Source organism: Agelaius phoeniceus, chromosome 1 (genome assembly GCF_051311805.1).
Source record: "Agelaius phoeniceus isolate bAgePho1 chromosome 1, bAgePho1.hap1, whole genome shotgun sequence".
NCBI lineage: Eukaryota > Metazoa > Chordata > Aves > Passeriformes > Icteridae > Agelaius > Agelaius phoeniceus.
The window spans coordinates 148,443,715-148,462,313 of record NC_135265.1 but is presented as its reverse complement, the minus strand read 5'-3'; positions in this window follow the sequence as shown (position 1 = coordinate 148,462,313).

The following is an 18,599-nucleotide window of genomic DNA, read 5'->3' as shown; positions in this document are numbered from 1 at the left end:
GCCCCAATGCTTGCCCAGAAGAACTCAAAATTTCTTCCTTTATGTAGAAGATAATTTAATTTTCCTCAGTTATTCCATAAAGAAGAATAATCAACACATTTCTAACCTTTCAAATGTACTTGGAGATTTGTGGATGAGAGCAGAGGTCATTCTCACCCTTAAAAGAATTAATTGCAAATGACTTGGAAAATGGCTACAGCAACAACAGTTAGGAACTTCTCAGTTTTCTCTTTTTCTTAAATTTCTTTGTCTGTTGTGACAGATAGCAGAGGTGTGTTATAGAGTGTGTGTGTTACTGTGATAAACTAATTCAGTCATGTGTAAGGTTTTAGTCCGAGGCACATCAACTGAGACGGCGATGTATAATTGCTTTGCAAATCCCATTACAAGGGGGAAAGATAAAGCAGGTTCTCTGACTAATAGACTTGCAAAAATCATGAAGTCTGATTGAGGTTCATTACAAAGTAATGCTGCTCAGAGAGTGGGAAAATAACAAGGCAACTCCATTGCCCCGTGGTACACTGGGCATATGGAGCAGAGAAAGGAGGATTTGCTGTCCAGTGGGAGGTGAGAAGGATTCAGCTCCTCAGAGGGCACATTCTCAACCTCCCCTTGGACTTACTGCAGACAATTCCCACAGATCATTGCAGCAGCTGCTGCACAGATTCAGGCTGGATCATCAGCACTTCGTAGGATACCATGGAAAATACTTGAAATCGCATTCTTGGAGCTACAGTGAGCATTGCTGTTGGGTTCTTCCACTTTTCAAATGTAGGTCAGCCTCTGGCTACTCTTGCTTTGCTGCTGCTTAAGCTACATTTCCACTCTTTTTTATCTGTTTTGATTTTTTATTAAAACATCTGACAGGAAAGACACTTTTCTATTTTTTGCTATGTCTTGCAGTAAAGATATTAGAAGCTTATTACTTCCTTAATGTGGCAAGAGCTGAATCATCTGAGTGTGTTATTTTCCTTGGTAATGTCTTGTTAGAGTTTGTGCTAATGTCAAACTTAATTGAGCCCTGTAGTTTTATGCTGTAAAGTGTGATTATCATTGAATTTTCATACCAAAAATTTTAAGTACATCATTTCATATTCAGTTTTAAGCACTTACTTTCAGTGGAAGATAGAATTCCAATCATTACAGCCTAATCCAGAAAGGCACATTTACAATAGCTAGAAGTCTTGTAGGAGCAACTGAAGGAAGAGCATATTTCATAAATCAAAATTTTAATCTCAGGAATCTGCAACAAATTACCCCGGCCTTACTACATGGCCCTTCTCATGCTGAGCTGTTAAATGGTCTGAATTGTGAGCAAAACTGCTGGTTACAAACCATTTATAAGTCTGTCCTTCAGGGTCTGGACTTCAAAGCTCAGTGTATCCCACACACTACCTTTAAGTCTTCAAATAAACTGTCATCTCCATAAAATAGGTTTTCTACAAACTACAGAAGTAGAAATTAAGTTTTGATATGTGCTTCATAAACAACTTATGTTAGACAGACAGCAATCCCCCTCAATACAGCTGCTGGTTTGGTGTAGAAAAGCAGAAAGAGGGAAAAATCAAAATGTGCTTAGTTCATGTATGTGTGATGCAGTAACTGCAAATAAAAGAAAAAGAGGAATGAATAGGTTTGGGACATTTATGTCTTCTTAGAGTTTTAAGCCAACCCTTAATCAGTAAAATTTTTCCAGGTTTTCTATTTGGATTGAAAAATCTAAATTAAAAGTAGGGTCACCTTGGATATAATGAGTCTTTGCAGAGTCATAATGGAACATGAAGGAAGTTTCAAATTAATCCAAAGGTGAATATCTATTCATGGATATTTTGTGTGGTTTCAGCTCAAAAACTAAGTGAAATCCCCATGGTGTCAACCAAGTCTTTCTTTAGGGCTTTAAACTTAAGTTATGCTTGCAGATTGAGGGTTTATGAAGTTCAGAACTCACTGCACAGGCTTCCACAAACACTTTGAAAAAGCTGTAGGGCAAAATCTGTTACAGGTGAATAACTTTGTTCACTCCAGTCCAGTACAGACAATAACGGCAGAATGGATGCAGAAACTTAGAGTCATGGAATGGTTTGTGTTGGAAAGGATCTTAAAGGTCATCCAGTTCCAGCCCCTCTTCAACGGGCAAGGACAACCCTGCCTAGAACAGGTTGTTCAGAGGGACATAAAAGCTGGTATCTTGTCTGCACATTATGGCTTAAAAACTGTATTAGAGGAAAACCAACCAAATTTAACTCCACTATGTACAAATATGGACACACACACACACACACACACACACACACACACACATTTATATAGATATGCATTGATTAGATGAAGCAATGCAACAACATTCAGTATCTCAGCTGAGTCAGATATTTAAAATTTTTGTAGTAAACTGTTTAATTAAAAATGAAGGGAACTCAGTCTCTCAAATTTTATTCACTCTCCACCCCAACCCTCAGAACCAGACAGAGAGAGAGGAAGAATGAACAAATGAATGAAGGAATAATATGTATGCATGTGCAGTGCATATGCCTCTATGTTTACAATTTTCTTTTGATTGTAAATGTAATTATGTCAGACAGAGATTTTGAGATTCCATTCTTCAGGAACTAAACAGGTTCTGCTTGTGTATCTTTTTTTCACCCCAAAGGAAGCAGTCCCATTCCATGAAAGTGCCTTCAGTCAAAGAAAAAAACTTTCTATCAAAATAATTTCTGTGAAACAAATTTCAACTGTTTCTATTTATTAAAGTTAACACAATAATAAAACTCCTACTCCAGCAGTGCTCATTAGCAGTTATTGCTTAACTATTATTTTTGTCACTATAGCTGTCTAGGTGCCTTACAGTGAGTCATCCTTGCTGTGAGGTACTTCAATTTCTAACAGGCAAATCCCAGCAAGGGCAAGGAGATGGAAATAAGAGAAATTACTACAATGAAAGTAATGCCATCATCTTAGAAAGGATCAATTTTTATTATTTTCGATTGGCTCAAAGCCATATTCACTAGGTCCAGGATCAGTCAGGCAATGCCTGTCTCTGTGTGGGAGATATAATCCTTAAGCTTGTTTTGGAACGAGTGTATTTAAAAAAGGACTTGTTGGATTTGGAGAAGAAGAGAAATTGCATGTCAGACTGAATCAAGAAAGTGATTATCAGCGTAATTGTGCCCTTCCCTAGGGATAACAAACATGGTCAGGAGATGACTGGTCTGATAGCCTGGGAAGGAAAATAGACAAGAGTCATTGGCTCATTTTCACTGTAAATGAAGCTTGACAGAAGATCTAAGACCTCTCAATACATCAGTGTGAATCACTAGGCCATAACCAGGCTGTTATTAGCTGGTAGCAAAGCTTTCCACTAAGTATTCTGATGCTGCTTTTATCTGACAGGTTGAATAGGATTGCAGCAGGACTGGAAACAAATCCATGACTTCATAGCTAGAAACAAACCTTTCACCAAGACTTAACCAGAGTTAGGTAAAACCCAAAGTTCTAGTTTATTTCAGAGAGGAATTTGTATTCTCATCTGTCAATATCAAGGTTTTTGTGGGAACAAAGTCCTTTTGTTGAGTTAAGGATATAGCTGAGATAAATGTGCTGGTCTTTGCCTGTAGAAATGTTGTATGTTTACCTTTGTGACACACTGTAGAGAGACTTGGGGAACACAGGATTAATCATGTTTTATTCTCAAGAGTCTGCAGGTTGGTGGGAGATATTCAGCCTAGCAATACAAGAGCCAATCAGTTTTATATAAAGTCAGATCTCCACCTGCATAAACCCCCTTCACTGACCCTGTGCTGCACTTCAGCATCTCACCACACTTTGCCTGAAGTTCAGCCAAGCAAAGTGCTTATCTCAGTTCCAAATATTGTGTAACTACTCTTCCTAGGCTTAAATCCTGCTTTCAGAATACATATCCTGGTCAATATATAAGGAAGAAATGAGGAGTAGTAAAGATTAATTACATGGAAATGCTTCATCTATGTTCCTTATTTTAGCAAGTAGTTAATCAGCACTGTAGCATTTCCTGGAAACATGATCAAGTTTAATTTATTAATTTCTTAATAGCCTCCAACAAACACTGAAAGTAATTAACACCCTTGCTACTTCAGACTGATGATTTTTAGAGCCGAGTGAGTTTGATTGTCTTGAGAGTGAACAAACCTGGCTCCAGGAATGGAAGCATTCAGCTAGAAATCCAAGACTTGCTGGGTGGCTGGTTTATTTTCTGATTTGGATTGAAAGCAATTGCAAAGATGAAACAAGACTGGGAAGATTGGAGGCTGGACAAAAGAGTAGATGAGTGAAATATAGGGATAGAAAAGACTTTACACAGAAAGAGTGGGTGAGAAGAGAGGTCTCTTAAGCAGAGTTTCTAGGTCATATTGTTTTGGTAATGTGCATTTCCAAAACACACCTAAATAAAATGAGAGGTTAATTCCTATTTTTAAACACTAAATGGATGGGGAGAAGTTTATTTCAAAAGATTTTGAGGTCCTTTGTTCCATAAAATTACTGAATATTTAGAGATCTCCACATGTTTAATTGTGATTTTTATAGCTTTTAGTAAAATAAAGTTGTAACACAAGCTTGAAATTTTTTCCCCTGTCAACTGCAGAATCAAGTCTTTATTAAATTTAGACATACCAATTTATTCTTTAAGTCTACTTACAAAAAGTGGAAGAAATTATATCAAAAAGAAAATTGAAGTGAAATGAAACCTACAGAGTGAATCTTAAAAAACAAACAAACAAACAAAAAAACCCCACAAAAGCACCTTCAATTACATGCAAAAAAGGGGACCATTATTAAGCAAATCACTCCACCTTAAAAACAATCTTCAAGCCCACTGACATCTAACAAATCATAAATATTTGCTGAATCAGAGCCAGATATATCAGAAGATACAATGATACAGATTATGGATTCTCTGACTGAAATCCAAGTGGTGTTTGTGGTACATGGAGCCATGGTAAATGGTTCCCAGGTGGTTCATGGAATCTTTTAATTACAGAAAATTGTAGTGTTTTGAGAGCTGACAGTGTTCTCTAAGCCTTATGAGCTGGTGGTGACCATATTTAGGAGGTGGATGAATATGCATTCTTGGATTAGAGCAGAAAATTTAGAAAACCCACAGAATGCTAGAAAAAAAATGTGTTGGCAAGAGATAGCATTAGGGATTTAGACTGGGATACTCCACATTTACAGGTTAGCAGTACATGAGGCCCACTTTCTGCAAAGATATATCTTACTTCAGGAAATGCTAGCTTTCATTTTCTTTCTTTAATTTATTTCTGTGAGTTTTCTTTCTTCAGATCTTTAAATCTGTAGTCTCAGTTTTGAAAAATATCTCATAAATTATAAGTGATACTCTGCTAATATGGGTTTTCCTTCTGTTCCTCCCTCCTACCGGACGCACAAAGTCCTTTGTGAATCATCAATTGAAAGTCAAAGTTCCTTGGTTGGAGGAAAAAGAGAAAATATCCTTTTTGTTTCCACATCAACTAAATCACAGTGAAAGGTTCCTGTCTTGACAACACTGCAAACTAGTGGTCTCTCCATTCTTGCAATAGACCAAGCACAAAATGTGCCATTAGGAGCCTTCAGTTGCTGGCTCAACTTTGTACTTGAAGAATCAATTTTGACTGGAAATTACAGAGCAGTCTACAAGTATGATATTCATCTTCCTTGTCCTTAACCATCGAATATTTTGCCACCACTACTAAACTAAACCAAACCACCAGACTTTACAGCCTCTACTGCTCTCTGCAGTCCATGTAGAGAGAAGTCTTTAGCAGAGGTATCCAGTACAGGTGATCTGTTATTTGCCAGGTTACATCTTCCCCCAGTGAGCTAGAGGCCACCCAAACTTGAACTAGGCTAGGATCACCTTTTTGACTAACAAAGAACATGGAATCAGTCCACATTTTAGCCTGCATCTATAATGCTGTGTCTACTTTTGTCTTCCCTCAGACAGAAAAACATCCACAAACTGGGAGAAGTCCAATAGGGAGCACTGAGATGGTCAGGGTTAGAGGACTGGCCAGTGAGATGAGGCTGAGGGACTGGAGGTTGCTCATTCTGAAGAAGGGACAGCTGAAAAGGAGCTGACCACCAGGGGGTTATGAGGAGGCCATCAGGAGAATGGAGCTGGGCTTCTCACAGCCCTTCAGTGGAGTTAACTTAAAGGTAAGGATATGTATATGTTTGTATCAGGGCCTCTCTCCTTTTCATTTTAAGAGACATTTAATAATTCCCAGGTACTTGTTCCCTATGACTTTCTGTTCTACCTTAGCAATCCAAGTCAGTTCTACTTAGGAACAAAAGTTGCTGTAGGAACCTGGTGCTTCATAAAAGAGAAAAATGAGGGTTTCTGTGACAGCAAGGTTGTGACAGGAATGGCCATACTGCGTCTCATAGTGAAATTGTGAATGAAAAAATGCTATTGATAGCAAATCAAATTTCTTTAGAGGGTTCAGGGCAATCACCCTGGATGACTCACCTAGGATGAGTTTCACTTAGGACATCTGAGATAAAATGGCAAAGGAATTTCCTCAAATCTCCATTAATTTGGACAAATTTTTGTGCTGAGATCCTGGCTCAAACCATGACCCAGAGTGTGTCATACCCTTAACTATCTAAAAAGCTGTAGGTTTCAAAGTTTGACATTTAGGTACATATGGAGTAGATGGAAATTAGATTAAGACAATTTCATCTTGACTGTGGCAGTCACAGGGAGAACACAGATGTTCAGCATTTACAGAAAAAATTTCTGTTTTAAGGCATTGGTTATTCCTTGCTAACTACCCCAAATCAACACATTTCCATTGCTTCCAGCATATCCACACCAGTTACCAAATTAGGATCTGCAACCATTCATTTCAAGTGCTGGCTTGGCATCAGTGCTTAGTGGGCAGCCTAATAGAAAGGCTGTTTGCTAACAGATGCAATTGGCTCTCTAATGTACACCATCCAGTTTTATTCAGCATTTACCTGCCTCAGTTATCTTTATGCAGCTAATTCACAGATGCAGCAAACCATGTATTATTTCATTTAACTGAAGGATCCATTTATCCCAGTCCCACTGCCAAATATGCACAACATAGAAAATGCTGCCTCATTAAAGGGGCATTTGTTTATTTCATTTTTACTGTTATGATTGCAATAATTTAGGTTTTTCTTTGAAGAATATAGTCTTTTACAAAAATTAGAGATAAAATTATTTAAAAAAACTAAAGAATTCAGTTACTGGTTATTTCTGAACAGTACTTTGGGTAGTTGTCTGCACTTTGGTTCTGTTGTGGGCTAACCTTGGATGAACATCAGATATCCAACAAGCTGCTCTATCATTCTCCTTCCATCAACAGAACAGGGGGAGAGAGCTCAATAAAAACCTCATGGGTTGAGACAAGGACAGGGAGATTATTAACAGTTACCATCACAGAAAAAAGGGACTTGCATTGGGGAAGATTAATTCAATTTACTGTAAATAGAAATCAGAGTAGGATAATGAGAAATAAGAACAAATTTAAGAACTCAGTCCTCAATCTCTGCTTTCTTCCCAGGTTCACCTTTATTCCCAATGCTCCTACCTCCTTTCCTTGAATGGCACAGTGCAAGTAGGAATGGGGTTGTGGTCAATCATAATTCTTCAGCTCTGCCTCCTTCTCCTTCACACTCCTGCCCAGCTTCAGCATGGAGTCTTTCCCATGGGATAGAGTCCCTCACAAACTGTTCCAACATGAGTCCTTCCATGGGCTGCTGCAGTTCTTTATTTCTCTGCAGGGTACAGTCCCTCAGGAGCACCCTGCCCCACTGTGGGTGTCCTGACAGAAAATCTGGTCCTGTGTGGGATCCTCCCATGCGCCACAGGTCCTGCCAGGAGCCTGCTCCAGCACAGGCTTCCCACAGGGTCACGGCCTCCTTCAGGCATCCCCCTGCTCCTTCCCTGCTCCCCCATGGACCCCAGGGGCTGCAGGGGAGCCTCAGCAGCTCCACACACACCCCTGTTCCCTTTGTAAATGGTGGTCACACCCAATAAATTAGGAACATAACAAACATCAGCTTCTCAGACCAAACAGCCATCCTTGTGGAATCTTTCTCCCTGGAAGTCTCCCAGATTTGTCTAAGCAAGCCTTTGCAAACCCATGAAGAACAGCAGTCCCACATAAAGTAGGAAGTTGGATTAAAGGACGTCCAGAGATCCCACCAAACCATCCTTGCTTTTTCTTCACTATCATGATATTCTTCTCAGTGTTTTGTCCTTCCCTTCACTCTTTTTTTCTAGATCCAGGATGACTTAAGACAATTTTTATTTATCAGCCTGTGAATAGTGACTTTTTTCCCTCAGTTTTTTAGATCAGATAAAATAAGGAAAAAAAAAATAAAAACCAAACCAAAACAAAAAAACCAAAAAAACAACCAAACAAAAAAAAAAAAACAACAACAAACCAAACAAAAAAAACCCAAAAAAACAAACAAACCACAAAACCAAAACAAATGCTTTCCATGGCAAATTTAATACTAGATTATCTGATCTTTGAACTTTTAAAATGGTGGTGGAAGTAACAGAATTCTCTAGTTCCTCCTTCACTGTTTTTTCATGGTTTTCAAAATACTCTTCTCAAATCATTGCTCTGTACTGTGAAAACATTTCCCAGCAGGAGGGTTGAGCAAGTGACAGTTTCCTTTGTACCCTCAGGGTGTGTGAGAGAGCTGCACGAGCAGATACGGAACGTTTTCATGTGCCTGTTCTGATCCATTTTTTCACTTCCATTGCATCAGTAAGTCATGAACTGTCATTAACTGTCATGAAGATCAGCCCTTAGAGGGCATCTTGTCTCAAAAACTTATCACCTCACTAGGCAAAGCCACACCAGAACTTGTGGTCACCAGCCACAAGTTTTAGTTTTTTTGTTTGTTTTTTTTTTTTTTTGTTTTGTTTTAAAGATCTGCTGTTATCTGTGGCTTAAGGTATAATTTCTCACTGTGGTCTGGAGGAGGGAGGAAATAATTAGCTGCTGGCAAGCATGTGGAAAGGGAATTCGTTGTCATCATTGAGAAATGGAGGGAGACACTGTCAACCACAAATTGTTTTAAGTCCCACATGTTTTCTCCAAGTCTCAAAGGTCATCCTGGAGGACTGGGTGATGACCTGAGTGCTGGGGTGCCACTGACATTGCCCAGCCAGGGCTGGGCTGTACTGGCACTCCAAAAGCAGCTGTACAAACACCAAAGCCCTAAAGTGCATTCACATCTATGAACCCTCAGGTGTTTTGGGATTCTTTCACACACAAGAAAGTCTGGATTTGCCATGGGTGGGAAATAACAAGGACCCTGTGGTGATTATGCATCACTGAATGTAGTGTATTTTACCTCCTCAAGTTTCACGGTTGTGTCAGCTGATGATTAAACGGCTCCAATTTTCCATGTCCAAATGTCTTTTTTATGACTGACAAATAAGAAATTTCAGGGAGTTATATTTGCAATGCTCACATCCTTCACAAATAACACTGTCTTGTTACTTGGGGGGCAAGAAAAACAAAGGCCATGAAGTCAGGCAGTCCATGGGTATCAGCAGGATGGAAGGTGAACGCACAACCCTACTTACTCTCACACCCAAAGGCTTTGCAAAATCATGAGATATGACAACATTCCAGAATTCCACCTGAAGTCTTCTTGTAATTCTTCCAGCCAATCTCCACCTCATTTCTTTTTTCTTTTCCTTTTCTGGTCTCTCTGAGGGTATCTATGAAACTCCTGGCAGCAGGTAGGCAGCTGTTGGGTCACGACTGCTGCTTATGACACGGGGAGGGATTGTCCTCTTGAAACCTTGTGTTCCACCATCTGTCTGTCACATTTGCCTGCTGTGTTTTGTTTTATCTTTGCATTGCAAACTCTTCAGGGTTGGTTTTATTTTGACATGTATTTCTTAAGTGCAGAAAAAGGTAGGCTTTTACTTTAAGAGTCCTGGACATATAGAGAAAATAAATAATAATCAACTCTGTTTTTTTTTTAAATGGTAAGAAAACCACATCTGGGTTAGTCACACACTCAGAGACAGACAAGTCTGTTCCTAAACCTGATGGAATTTTTAGCTTGTAAGAAAAGTAATAACTCTGTGTAATTTTCCAAAGGAAAAACTCTTACAGCAGGAAATGAAACTTTAAGTGGAGTGGGCACAGAAGCTGAACTAGAGTGTTACTTATACCTGGTACCTAAGATTTTGCTTTTCTTTCACAACAATATGAAAGTGCCAGACACATTCAGTAGGTGATATCTACTTCCCCTGTTACTCTTTAATAACTATTGCTATTGAGCTTTTTCTCTGGACAAAAAAAGAGTAATATTCCTGCCCATCACATAATATGTAACTGCATGCAAAGAAAATAAAAGTATTGGTATTACAGATGTATCTTTTGTTTCTTCACTGTCAATATCACTTTCAACACATCTCTCAGCAGCAACTGCTAATATTAAAAAATCAATTAAATGTAAGATGGAAATTAAATATCTTTGATTTTGAAGCACTACAATGTGTATTTTGTGTGCCATAATTTGTCATTTCACTGGGGCATTCAAAGGAAAGTTTTTTAATGTGGGACTGCTCCACAAAGTAGCAGTTTCTCTTGTAGAAAATAAAATTTTTATCAAATCCAAAGCACTGCAATCCAAGTGTCTTCTGGGTCAGTGTGCTTATTACACTAAGAAGCTGTAGTGAAGAGCAAACCAGACAGGAACATGCACTACCAGAGCACAAAACAATGGTACCACCGTGCTGGAGTGCAAATCTGAGCAGTAATTTGATGGTTTCTAACCAAGAATATCTCTGGAATCTTACCCCTATTTACAAGTACCAAAAAAAAGAAAAAAATCAAATGAAAATGAAATGGTTTTCTATTTGTGAAAAAAATAATTCACAACTGAAGCTAAATACGATACCTATGATGCCCCATACAGTTATTTACTCTAGAACTGCTCTCTGAAAAGAAGTTCTTCAATATTTATAATCTATCCCACTGCTGACACCAATAAGTGGTAAATTATCTCCCTTGATAAAAGGACATCCTGCCAATAACCAGGTCTTGGTGGAGGTATCACATAGGGAGCATGGGGTAACTTCAGAGATCCAGTAAAGAATAAAAATATTCTTAGTTTAAAGAGATCTAAAAGTAAGGAAATATTTTTTTGGATTAAAAAATGCTTTGTTATTACCTGTATGTACATACAAGTTGTGTAACAGAATGAATTACATTTTGCTTGTTTGTTTGTTTTATTAATGGATGACTTGTGGGCAGCATATGCAAAAATCCATCAGCTCAGTGAAATGATCTAAGGATTTACAACACCCATTAATCTCTGGGAAAAATCCAGAGAAAGAAATATTAAATTTCCATTTTACTGACAGTGCAGTAGAGAAATAGCCATGACTCATGGTGTTCTGGTTCCAGCATCAAAATACAACCTAAAATCTCAGGGTTTGCATTTTTCATCTCTTCCCTCTCTTTAGTGTGGTTTTGTTTGTTTGTTTGTTTGTTGCTTTTCTTTTGGTGATTGATTCTGGAAGTCACCTGACTTGGAGATTCTCCTCAGTGTCACAAGGTGGTGCTGGCACAGAGTAGAATTGTGATCAGTCAGAGTAAAGAGAGGCTTCTCTCCAGGTAATACCTCATGAGAGTGGTGTGTCAGTGATGGAGACTGTCACATTTCGTGCTAAATCCTGGATGGCACAGCAGCACCACTGTAAAGAAAATTCTGACATTTATGGTGAGATGATATTTATTTCAGCTTGAAGTTTGTAGAACTTTTTTTTTGGTTCCAATTTCTGTGTTTTCCCCTCTGCAGGATTTCTCACCATCTCTCTCTACCGGTAAATACTGAGATCATTGCAAGCACATTTCCTATGCTACTATAAATAACACCATTTAAATATTCATCTGCAAACATGTTGCAATAAATTATATAAAGAGTACTCATGATTCACTACAAATTATTAGATCCTAGAGTCCTATGAAAAGTATCTGATTTTGAAAAATCCATGAGTTTATTTTTTTTCTAATGTGAGAAAAATAACCAAGTTTGAATGATTTTTGGGATACATCTCTGCCAGCCAAGGTTTGGGCTAACGTTGTGGAAATCAATAAGAGCTCTCTTGTCAATTGCATTATGTACTGTATCAGACTTGCAGAATCTTATGCATCTATTTGCATTGATTACAGACACTTTTTATTCCCACTCCTGGAACTGACTGCAGTATTATCACTGCTTTTTAGAAAGGGCAATGTAGCATGTCAGTTTGAAAGATTGCTACCTCTGGTCATATTAAAGTAGGAAAAAAAAAAGATGTAATTTTCACATTTCTCGGGTTCAGCCTTATACTGAAACACCACTACAAAGCCCACTCCTTCTTCTTTAATGCCATTATTCCCACCACACAAGTGCCACGCTCCATATCATTGCCTTCTTTGTGTCTCTAAAACTTTGCTTTGTGCACACCTTGGTTTCTCACACAAGAAATCTCACAGAATGTCCTGAAACTACAAATTTTTACCTACTCTGGGACAGATTCATATTTTGATAACAATAATTACATTTCAGAACTGAGAAGCGTCAGTCTCTTCTCCCAGGTAAAAAATGAGAGGATGAGAGGAAACAGCCACAACCTGGACCGGGAGTTTAGACTGGATCTTTGGGAGAAAAATCTCCACTGAAAGAGTGAAGGTGGCATTGAAACAGCCTGGACAGGGAAGTGGTGGAATCACCTTCCCTGGAAATGTTCAAAAAAACCTGTGGATTTGGCATCTGTGGACTTGGCTTAGTGGCAGTTGGTTGGACTCAATGGTCTCAGAGGTTCTATGATTCTGTGGTGTTTTAATCTTTGAGGTCTGAAAAGAACAGCTCACTAGGGGGTGTCAACATACCATGACAATTAAGAGTTAGGAGGTTACTGTTACCTGGGGATCATGGAAAGGTGGGAATAACTGGAACAGGACAATGCAGGTTAGCAAAGAGAAATCTGGGCTGAGGCATGGAATCCACTTATTTCATTGGCTGTGTGATGAGATGCCCTAACACAAACTGAGCTCCATGGCATACCTCATATAAGCACTGCTCCCACACACTTACAAGAGCTTTCCAAGATAGCAGAACAAATTTTTTTGGTATTTAAGGATGAAAGCTAAATTGTTCTTAGTTGTGTCTAAAAGTCTTTCTCATATTTTAATCCATGAGTGGTGACTTTTTAAAGCAACATGCCACAGAGCTAAAGTCGTTCTTCACAACCCAAGAAGAATGGGAAACCTTGTGTGTGATTAGAGCATAATAAAGAATAAAAACCAAATAAACATATAACAATAACAATAATAATAGCAGATACATACAAATATATATATTTTTAATTCCTCATTATTAAATTATTAGAGTGTTATTTTACTAATAAGTGGTAAATAAAACCAAATTCACTGACATTTACTGTTGACATACCTACAGACCTGGGGATTCCCCAAAGGAACTCCACTGGAAAAGAGTAAAACAGGACTAAAATTGCAAAATCTCACTGGATTAGCACAAGAGTCAAAAACAATCATAAGACTTAGAGAAGAAGGAAAGAAGAACTTACCCTCTTTTTAAAATTTATCAAAGGTCTTGTAACCAGCATCTCTTTGTGTGTTGCCAACCTCCTCTTTATTAACTTTTACTGACATATTTTGAAATATGACAGTTATTCAGTGAAACTATAAATAAGCCTCCTCCCCCTACTCCCCTTGATACAGTCTATTAGATCCAAAGCCTTCATTTCTGTTTTGCATAATTGACATCATTATCTGTCAGGTTGCTGGGCTCAGGTTTGCAGTCATTATGAGATCATTAGAAAAAGGGTTGTAATAAGTTCAGAAGGCCAATCAGCTCTGTTCTAATCACTGGAGAAGAGAGTGCTGATAGGGGCCTCAGGGAGAAAGTATTGAAGCAGCTAGAGGATTTTTAATGCCCAAATCACGTTAGGAAAATCACCACCTGTGCCTCAGTGAACAGGATAATTTCAGCTTGGGTGAGGGTGAGTGTAAAATGGATTTGTAATCACTTCTATTTTTCTCACATTCTTTTTTTATTTTTTCTTCCCTCTTTTTATATTTCCTTAGGAGTGGGGTTGGTGACTGGAAATCTACAGAGCAGAGCAGCAGAAAATAAGGAAAAAAATCCAGAAAATAAGGTTATTGAAGGAGAATGAAAACAGTGTCCTGTATCAGCTGAAGGCAGTTTCAGGTCAGAACAGAGATTTAGCCAATTCACAGTAACATTAAGCATTTCAAAATCAAGGGGAAACATTTACATTTCTTTAATGTAAAAATGAAAGTGCAGTCTTTTGATCAGTATTCGGGAGGGGAGAGGAAAGCCACACCCACAGCCGACTCAGTCCATTGTAATTTAAGTGTCTGAGGTGAGTGGACAGGTAACTTCTCTGGGAGTGTCTGCCTTTGTTCATTCTCTCCAGAGGGAATATAAATGAGTACCTGAGTTAATAAAGCTAATTATTAGACAGTTAAATGATCACTCCAAGAGTTAAATGACTCTCAGTCAAAACTAACTCTAGCAGACACAGGCACACTGATTCTGCCTTGGACTGGTTTTGTATTTGAATGTGAAGTTATTCAGTCCTTCCCCTAGAAACTGCCACTCCTGTCCTTTGTCTTACCCATCCAGATATCTCCAAAAATCATATTGCTCTCTTCCACATTGCCATTTTGTATTCTTCAGAGTTATCTATACAATAACGTTCAGAAGACCAGAGGTCCCTCTACCTATGCTCGAGAGAGCATGTCCTGGGAAACCCTAAACACAAGTTAAGATATAAAATCTTTCATCAGCACTCAGTAGCTGGGGCTCAACACCATGTTATTTGTATTCACAAGGCTTCCAGCTAATGTGGAGCACAGGCAGACAAAATTTCCATCTGCTTTGGATGCAAATAGAATGAGCTCATGTCTGCTTAGAGGGCAAGAGCCCATGTAGGTGTATCCTACGTCTGGCTTATCTCTTAGATAATAAATTAATCAGAGCAAGAGCAATCTCCATTTTGTATGTTTGTACAGCCCTCAGCACAGGAAATTATGGGTCCTGCTGAGGTCTGAAAAGGCCACTCCATTATGAAAACTGAAATTTAGAATGAATGCACTGTCATTCATATCTTCATTAAATAAATATATGAAGCACATTAAAGCCGAGGTGAAAAATATTCAGCAGATATACTTCTAATGGAAAGATAATTTAATTGAAAAATAATCTGTTCACAATATTCTCATATACACTATTTTATTAGATCATATTACCAAGAACCCATTTACTCTGCATCCTTTGGAAGGTATTATAGTGAAGGGAAAATTTAGGCTAGATGAATGGATAGTATGTGGGATGAATGAATCTTCCTGCATTATTATATCTCATGTTAACAGAGGTAGGTAATTAAAATAATCTTTTTAAAACCAGATATAAGTAAGGAGACTAAGAAAAGGATTGTGTCGGGTCTTTTTATTTTTTTTCTCTTCTTTGTGACTGGTCTTTGTCAAGGGAGGTTGCTTCCTTGAAAGCTTTTTTTTTCCCTTTTTTTTCCACACAGAAACCTTTGACTTTATTATGAAACACTACCATCCACATAAAGGGCTATTTAAAGCAAAGAAACATATGGTAGTTCCCTACCTCTATTTATACTATCAGATTTGTGGTTTGTTTTGCTCAAAAATAGGGGTTTAGGCCACCAAAGAGCACTTTACGCTGCGTAAAATTGCTATATAAGATTACTTAGTAAATGAATCAATAATGGTCCTGCCAGTTCTCAGGGATATCAGATTTTACTTGTTGACAAAATGAAAATATGAAACAGATCTCCCTTTTTTCCCCCTAAAGCTGGAGGAATCAGACTCTCTGCCCCTTGTTTATTGCCTTTGCAATCACTCCTAGAGGTGCTGAATTGTTGGGAAAAGCTTCAGGTATCGCAGTCATCAAAAAGTGTAGAGTTTTTTTGACTGTCACAGTTTTGAGATATGTTCTGCACACATTTTTTTAAAAGGTTTTACTATTTACTATTAATTATTTCTTCATTTGGAGGTCCATGCCCGGAGAGTGGTGATGAATGGTGCTACATCCAATGGGTGGCTGGTCACCAGTGGGGTTCCCAAGGGCTCAGTACTGAGTATTGTTGTTTAATGTCTTTATTCTTGTTTAATGTCTTCATGTTTAATGTCTTTGTGGATGAACTGTACCAAGGGATCGAATGCACTCTCAATCAGTTCATGGATGATGCTAAGTTCAGCAGGAGTGTTGGTCTGCTGGAGGGTAGGAGGGCTCTGCAGAGGGGTCTAGACAGGCTGGATCAATGGTCCAAGGCCAGCTGTGTGAGGTTCAACAAGTCAAAATGCCAGGTCATGTCCTTGGGTCACAACAACCCCCTGCAGTGCTCCAGGCTGGGAGCTGAGGGGCTGGAAAGTGACCCAGTGAAAAAGGATTTGGTTCAGTTTTGGGCCTCTCACTACAGGGAAGATACTGAGTTGCTGGAGCATGTCCAGAGAAAGGAACAGAGCTGGGGAAGGGTCTGGAGCACAAGTCTGATGAGGAGCAGCTGAGGAAGCTGGAGATGTTTAGTCTGGAGGAAGGGAGGCTCAGGGGAGACTTTGTTGCTCTCTACAACTCCCTGAAAGAAGATTATAGGCAGGTAGGGTTACAGGTAGGGGCTGGTTTCTTCTGTCAGGAAACTGGTACTGAGACAAGAGGACATAACCTCAAGGGGAGGTTCCAGGGGAGGTTCAGGCTGGGCATCAGGAAGAATTCCTTCACTGAAAGGGTGGTTGAGCATTGGAACAGGCTGCCTGGCACAGGGATGGAATCACCATCCCTGGAAGTGTTCAAGAAATGATTGGAAGTGGCAGTCAGTGCTAGGGCTTAGCTGAAAAGGTGTTTTTGATCAAAGGTGGGAGTTGATGATCTCGGAGGTCTTTCCCAACTTTAATGGTTCTAAGATTATTTTAGATCATATTAAGGATAATTATATCTTTGAATATGTTAGCACATCTCCTGCCTGTGAGCCCTGGATGATCAACAGCACCTTCAGCACCAATGTAAGATTCACCTCTCTGACTCAAACTGTTAAACCACTCCTCTGCTCTACCATTTCATTAAAGAGAAACAGACACTTATAGAAAATTAATACCTCTACTACTGCTACTACTACAACACTACTACTACTACTACCAACAGCAACAATTTTTATGCATCTAAGATAGTTTAATTTAATCATCTGAAGGAATTTCTTTTTCTCTGGAAACTACAAAACATCAGTTGATATTTTACTGTCTGTAACTTTACATCACCTGAATATTTATGTAGCATAGCATGAATATTTTTTTCCCCAATCTGTCTTCCATGGTCTTATGTCATTTTTATGAAGAATGAAAGCTTGAACCCTCTATATGTGAAAGCAGTAGTATTTCTATACACTGCATTTACTCAGTATTGACCAAAGACAGTGGGAGAATTCCACTGAACATGTGGCAGGCAACTATGCTTAAAATGTGACTCCTTTCACAGCTGAATTCCATAAGTAAATTGTTCTGTAATTGTAAAGTCATCCATCTAAAATACTTAGCTATGTCTGCAGCAATATATATATATATGTAATATAGACTAAAATGACCAAAGTTTGTCCTATTGGAGAAATCCTGCCTCACTATCTGTGACAGATATAGCCCTTGGCAACACAGAGATGAGAACAGTTTGACTCACACACATGGTGAATTGTCCCTACAAAGCCCAAATTCGTATTTCAATTCCTTGTCTAATTTGTGAATCATCTTGGTTTGAAGATTCATGTCAACAATTCAGTATAAGACACTTTCTGCACTCATGCAGACTATGTGCATGCTGAGATTTGTTCATTGCCAGAAGCTCTTTAAGGACTTTAGATGAGAACAATTAATCAAGAGAAAATTTATTTCAGTGTGTGATTTGATTTAGTTACTGTCTCAGTCTCCAGGCTCAAGCCATAAAGCTGTTCTCCTTTTTACCTTCTACTGCCTATTTGCAAAACCCCTCCTGAGTTGTGATGTGTGTCATTGTATGAAGCTTTAGTTGATAGCTCTGCTTGAACTGAAGTTTTTGACCTCATTCCTTTATTAATCCAGCTGGTAAATTCTGCTTCCCTTTAAAAGAAGTATGCTATTCTGGAAATCAATCCACTGGACAAAATACATCACCCTCATTCAGACAGAAGTGTCTTGTAATGTAGTCTCACTGAATTTAATGACTGAGCTGAATAAGAAAATATTAATACAAGTCAAATGAGTAACAGAACACGGCCATAATTGGCATAAATAGAAATTAAGGATTTGAATTCTTCATTTTCCTTCCTTTATTTTGAATGAGGAGTTTGTACAACTTAATTAAGAACACAGAAAAAAATCTTTTTTTGCCCTACAGAGATACATTTTTCCTTTAAGGGGGGCTATGGTTTCCAGTGATGATTTTGAAAACCCACAGTATCCTGTTATTGATGAGCACCTTTCCCTAGACTTCAACCTGATCAAAGACAGTATAAATCATAGTATCATATAATT